The following is a 5,086-nucleotide window of genomic DNA, read 5'->3' on the forward strand; positions in this document are numbered from 1 at the left end:
AATTGCTATTTTTGTGTTGTTTTGGTTGATATTTGGCTAACATATCTTTTTCCTTGTCCTCTTCCCTACCGTTTTATTATGGAATATTTTGCCCGTTCAGACATAGGCGTAGAGCTAATTAATTATTATAAAGCTTCGTTTGTATAGCTACCACTCAGGCAAAGAAACAGAACAGAAGCCCATTCAGCGTGTGTTCTCCATCACAATCCTCCCGACCCCATCCAAAGGTAAGCATCATCCTGGTTTCTATGGTAATCATTTCCTTGCTTTTCTTGATGGTTTTGCCATCTATCCCTAAACCATATAGTTTAAGTTTGCCTGTTTTGGACTGTTTATTAATATACTTAAATTTGGCTTTTCTTGATTGATATTGCATCATAAGAGCAAGTAGACTCAGTATTGCTACGTTACTTATGATTCATTCATTTTCATTGCTATATATATTTCACTGTATAAATATACCAAAATATTTCTTATCCATTTTACTGTTGATGATACTTGGGTTGTTACCAGTTTGAGGCTGTTACAGATATTGTGGCTATAAATATTCCATTTGATGTTGGATTTTGGATTTTTGTCAAATGCATGTTCTACATCTATTGAGACCTCCTCAATACAGTTTTTTATTTTAGGCTATTAATATGGTGAATTACACTGGTAGATTAAATTTTTTTTCAGTAAGTTGACATCTAATATTATTTTACATAAGTTTCAGGTGTACAGCACCGTGGTTACACATTTATATAATTTATAAAGTGAGTCCTGATTAGTCTAGCACCACCTGGCATCATACAGAGTTGTTCCAATATTGTCGGCTACATTCCCTACGCTGTACGTTACATTCCCCTTACTATTTTCTAACTACCAATTTGTACTTCTAAATTCCTTCACCTTTTTCACTCAGAAAAATATGAAACGCTCCACAAATTTGCATGACATCCTTGTGCAGGGGCCGTGCTAATCTCTACAGTTCCAATTTTAGTACACGTGCTGCTCAAGTGAACGCTGCACTGATTAATTTTGAGGGTTAAACAGATCTCGCGATCCTGAGAGAAATCCCACTAGGACAGCATGTCTTATTCTTTTTTATATGTTGTTTGAGTCGATTTGCTAAAACTTTGTTAAGAATATTTGCATCTACTTGTATCTAATATTTGCATCAAAAGGGATATTGATTTGTAGTTTTTTCTTGTAACATCTTTTTCTACTTTTAGTAACTTCCCCAATTACTTTTTTTCTACACTGGAGATGCCAAGTTTCAAAGTCACTGCATTGCATAATTCAGTGATTCAGCATTATTCAGCATCATTTCTATGCATGCATATATATGTGTGTGTGTGTGTGTGTGTGTGTACGTATATATATATATACACATATATATATAGATATACATACACATCTTTTTCTTTTTTTAAAATGTTTTCTCTTATTGTCCCTTCTTGGTGTCTTCTGGTGGAGTTTCTCAATCTGATCCTCTGGTTCACTAATTTCTTCTTTGCATGCATTCTCTTGTAGCTCCAACTCATTTTTCTAAATAACTGCTTATTCTAGTACTTGTTCCTAATAGCCTATCTCTTTGAAGATATTTATTATGCTTATTTAAAATTTTTCTTATGTCTAGGCCATTCCTTCTGCTTCCTCTGAGGTGTTCACTTGATACTTTCTGATTTATATCTGTTTCGCTCCTTGGATGTGTAGTTATTTTCTCACGAGCTCCCATCCCCCCAAGCGTTATAAACTGCCTGGCGATAATGGTGATGTGTAGTAAGCACTAAAGCTCAGGTCCTAGTTTCTGCCCTCCTGGTGAGTGAGTGAGTGAGTGAGTGAGTGAGTGTGTGAGTGTGTGTGTGTGTGTGCGTGTGTGCGTGTGTGTGTGTTGGTGGGGCATCTCAGAGGAGAGAGCTGCTGGCATTAAATTACAGGTCTCATAAGTGCCCATTTGCCATCCCCACAGGTCACCCAGCCTTTCAAGAAAACTTCTTGTTCTTCTTCCCCAGCATGGCTCTTTCCCTGGGTTATAACCTGGCCCTTAGTGAATGGAGGAGCAGAAGGGAGCACTTGGGGTCAGGCTGTCTGTTCTTCCCCACAGCCAGGCCTCTGTCCCTCCATAAAACCGCTCCTGCACCCCACGGCACAGGGCAGGTAGTGATCGAAGTGGGGACGAGAGGGCCAGAGCTAAGACCAGACCTCTTCCCCAGCCTCTCCTCCACCCCCGACCGCACCTCCTCGGCTCCAGGCTGCCATTACCCCCCTCCCAGAGCCCAGCACCTTCCGCTTCCTCACAGACTCCGTGTTTGTAGCTCCTCAGGCTCATCTGCCTCCCTCTCCACTCTGGCCTCTCCCTGGCTGGGTTCAGTCCTGCAGACTGCACCGCAGCCTCCTCTACTTTCCCCCAGAACTCCTGTGGCAGATGCTCTATCATCCAGCTCATTGGAAAGATGAAGAAACTGAAATTCGGGGGGCTTATGTTAACCGCCCGCAGCTACACAGCTGCTCGTTGAAGACGCCGAGGCCCATCCATTTCTCCCTGCCCCCATGTCTGCAAGGAACTGTTGGGAGAAATCTGTCTTAAAGAATAAGGAAGCGTGGGCCAGAGGATCGTTTCAGTCACTGCCAAGTCCTGCGGGACCCAGGAGTGGCTCACGGAACAGTGCTGCTGCTGACTTCCAGGAGACGGGCTCTGCCTGTCCTTTTGTATCGTGTTACTTTTTATTATGGTGGTTTAAATTATTTACACTGTTTTGTTGAAAACTAGGTGTGTTGAATAAATTGCCACCGATGGAAAGGTAGACAGTAAACAGGCAGACTGGATTGTGCTAAAAAAACATGGTACCTCCAAAACCTCCAGCCTGGTGATACCTTGAAAGGCTTTTCACGTAGGGGGTGTGTGTGTGTGTGTGTGTGTGTGTGTGTGTGTGTAAAGGAGAGCGAGAGACAGAGACAGAGACAGAGAGAGACAGAGAGACAGAGAGAGACGGACAGATAATAGGTTGTCAGACCTCGTTCCTGGTTTCTCCTCACTTCACCGATGGGTTTATAGCCTTTGGAGATGGTTTCTGTACCTTTCAATCATTTGTAAAACGAGCATGTTACCTGTCAACATTACATGGGCAGAAGGAAATTGCTGATGTACTGGCTTTAAAGAAGACCAAAAAATAAAAAACATCTTCTAGCTCTTATACAGAGAAGCACATTGTAAATAAAGAGGTTAATTTTTAGCTGCAAACACGGTCAGCTACTTTTATAACTATTATAGATCTGAGTGCTGAGCTTCTTCCTCGGAGGCGCCTTGTCGTAGAAGGCTGTATTTTATTGTTCCTTCAGACCACAACCTCCTGAGGCCGCCAGTGATGTGGAAACATTTTTCTTTTCCAGTCGACTTCTTGCGGATGATTGAGAAATACTGTGACAGCCAAGGGGGGCCCGTTCTCGGTTCTCTCCCTGCTCACTGCTCTGTGCCCATAAGTCGGGGATGAGAACATTTAATTTACGGCATTGCAGACCAGCCTGCTTTTATGATCACTTATTTCAAAACTTTGTGCATCTCCATTTAAACAGTCTAAAAAGAGGGCGGGGAGCTAAGATGAAGAAAGTTGGTGGCTTGGGTGACCTGCGCCGAGTCCTGTGAGAGAGGCTCGATAGAAGCTCGAAGGCTTAATGTGTTCAGAGTTCGAACTGAAGGTCCCATTCCTACAGAGACGAATGTGGACACATTTATATATTAGGATTAAATTCAAACCCCAAATCCCAGCTTCTCTAACAGTTGACTTGCTGGAGAACTTCAAAACAGTCAAAAAAAGTAGCAAGTGAGAGGAGTAAAAAATCAAGTTCTTCATCTTTATACTCATTTTCCTTTTTAGAAAATTGGAGACAGAGTCCCAATTGAAGAGGAAAAAAAGGAAACAAACCTTTTTAAAAAGATAGCAGCTTCTGTTTCTCTGATTGCCAAGTGTGGACTAAGAGCCTGAAATGGCTGCCAAGTAACCTCTTTAGCTATAAACTAAATAATCTTTTCTCTTTTTACAAATTGTATCTCTTAGTTGAAGTGCACACATTCTTGGCCACGATGAGGGTATGATCTAATTTCGATGTAAAGTGTGTGGGAGAATGAACTTTTAAAGTAATGTTTTTCAAACTGAGATGTTTGCAGTAGAGAGAATGAACTTGGCGGAGCAGCCACTTAGACCGCTACCTTGCCGTTGACGAATTTCCAAATGCAGAGTTCCAGTCGGGATGGCGGAACAGTACGGTGTTGTATGTCGACTGCAATTGAAAAATAGAAAATTACAAAAGAACAAAAAGAAATTCCAAATGCTTTTTTTTTTCTTTGTCCTTTTTTGGTGGTTAGTACTTAGTCCATTTCTGTTTGTTTGTTGTCTGTGTTATGTGGGGTGCACCCTACTATGCTGAAGAGCATGGGGTTTGGGGCCAGATGTTGGTGGGTTCGAATCCTGGCTCCACCACCACTTACGGCTGCGATCATGAAAAAACGACTTAATCTCTTTATGAGTTTCCTGTGGCTGCTGTAACAAATTGCCACAAACACGGTGATTTAGAGCAACGGAATTTTATTAGTTCACGTTTCTGGAGGTCAGAATTGGTATCACGGGCCTGAAAAATTAAAGCGTTGACCAGGCCATGCTTCTTCTGGAGACTCTAGGGGGGAATGTGTTCCTGCCTCTTCCAGTTTCTGCGGGCCGCCTGCATTCCTCGGCTTGCGGCGGCCTCACAGCCATCTCTGCCTCCGTAGCCACATGGCCTTCTCTCCTTCTGCCTGTGCGGTCAAATATCCCTCCATCTCTTTCTCATAAGGATGCACATGATTGCATTCAGGGCTCGTCTTAATAATCCGAGATAAACTCCCCATGTCAAAATCCTTAATTTATATCTACAAAGACCCCGTTCCCATCCGAAGTCCTATTTATAGGTTCTGGGGATTAGGACCTGCTATTGTTGGGGGCCATTTTTCAGCCTCCACAACTTCTCCGAGTTTCCTTATTATGTGAGTTTGCAACAATAAGAGTGACTCCTTCGGAGGACTTTGGTGAGGATCAATGAGATAATTTACGTGTTTACTATAGTTTTT

The 5,086-nt window shown here is 42.4% G+C and overlaps 1 non-coding gene across 1 annotated transcript; it reads right to left on the reverse strand.

Moving 5' to 3' along the window:
* Positions 1 to 904: 904 nt before the first annotated feature.
* LOC118606437 lies at positions 905 to 1,006 on the reverse strand. The gene has a single exon (XR_004952391.1). It is a non-coding gene; the product is annotated as a U6 spliceosomal RNA (small nuclear RNA).
* Between the last annotated feature and the right edge of the window lie 4,080 nt (positions 1,007 to 5,086).

The sequence above is a fragment of the Rousettus aegyptiacus genome, unplaced genomic scaffold (assembly GCF_014176215.1).
Source record: "Rousettus aegyptiacus isolate mRouAeg1 unplaced genomic scaffold, mRouAeg1.p scaffold_m13_p_1, whole genome shotgun sequence".
Classification (NCBI taxonomy): Eukaryota; Metazoa; Chordata; class Mammalia; order Chiroptera; family Pteropodidae; genus Rousettus; species Rousettus aegyptiacus.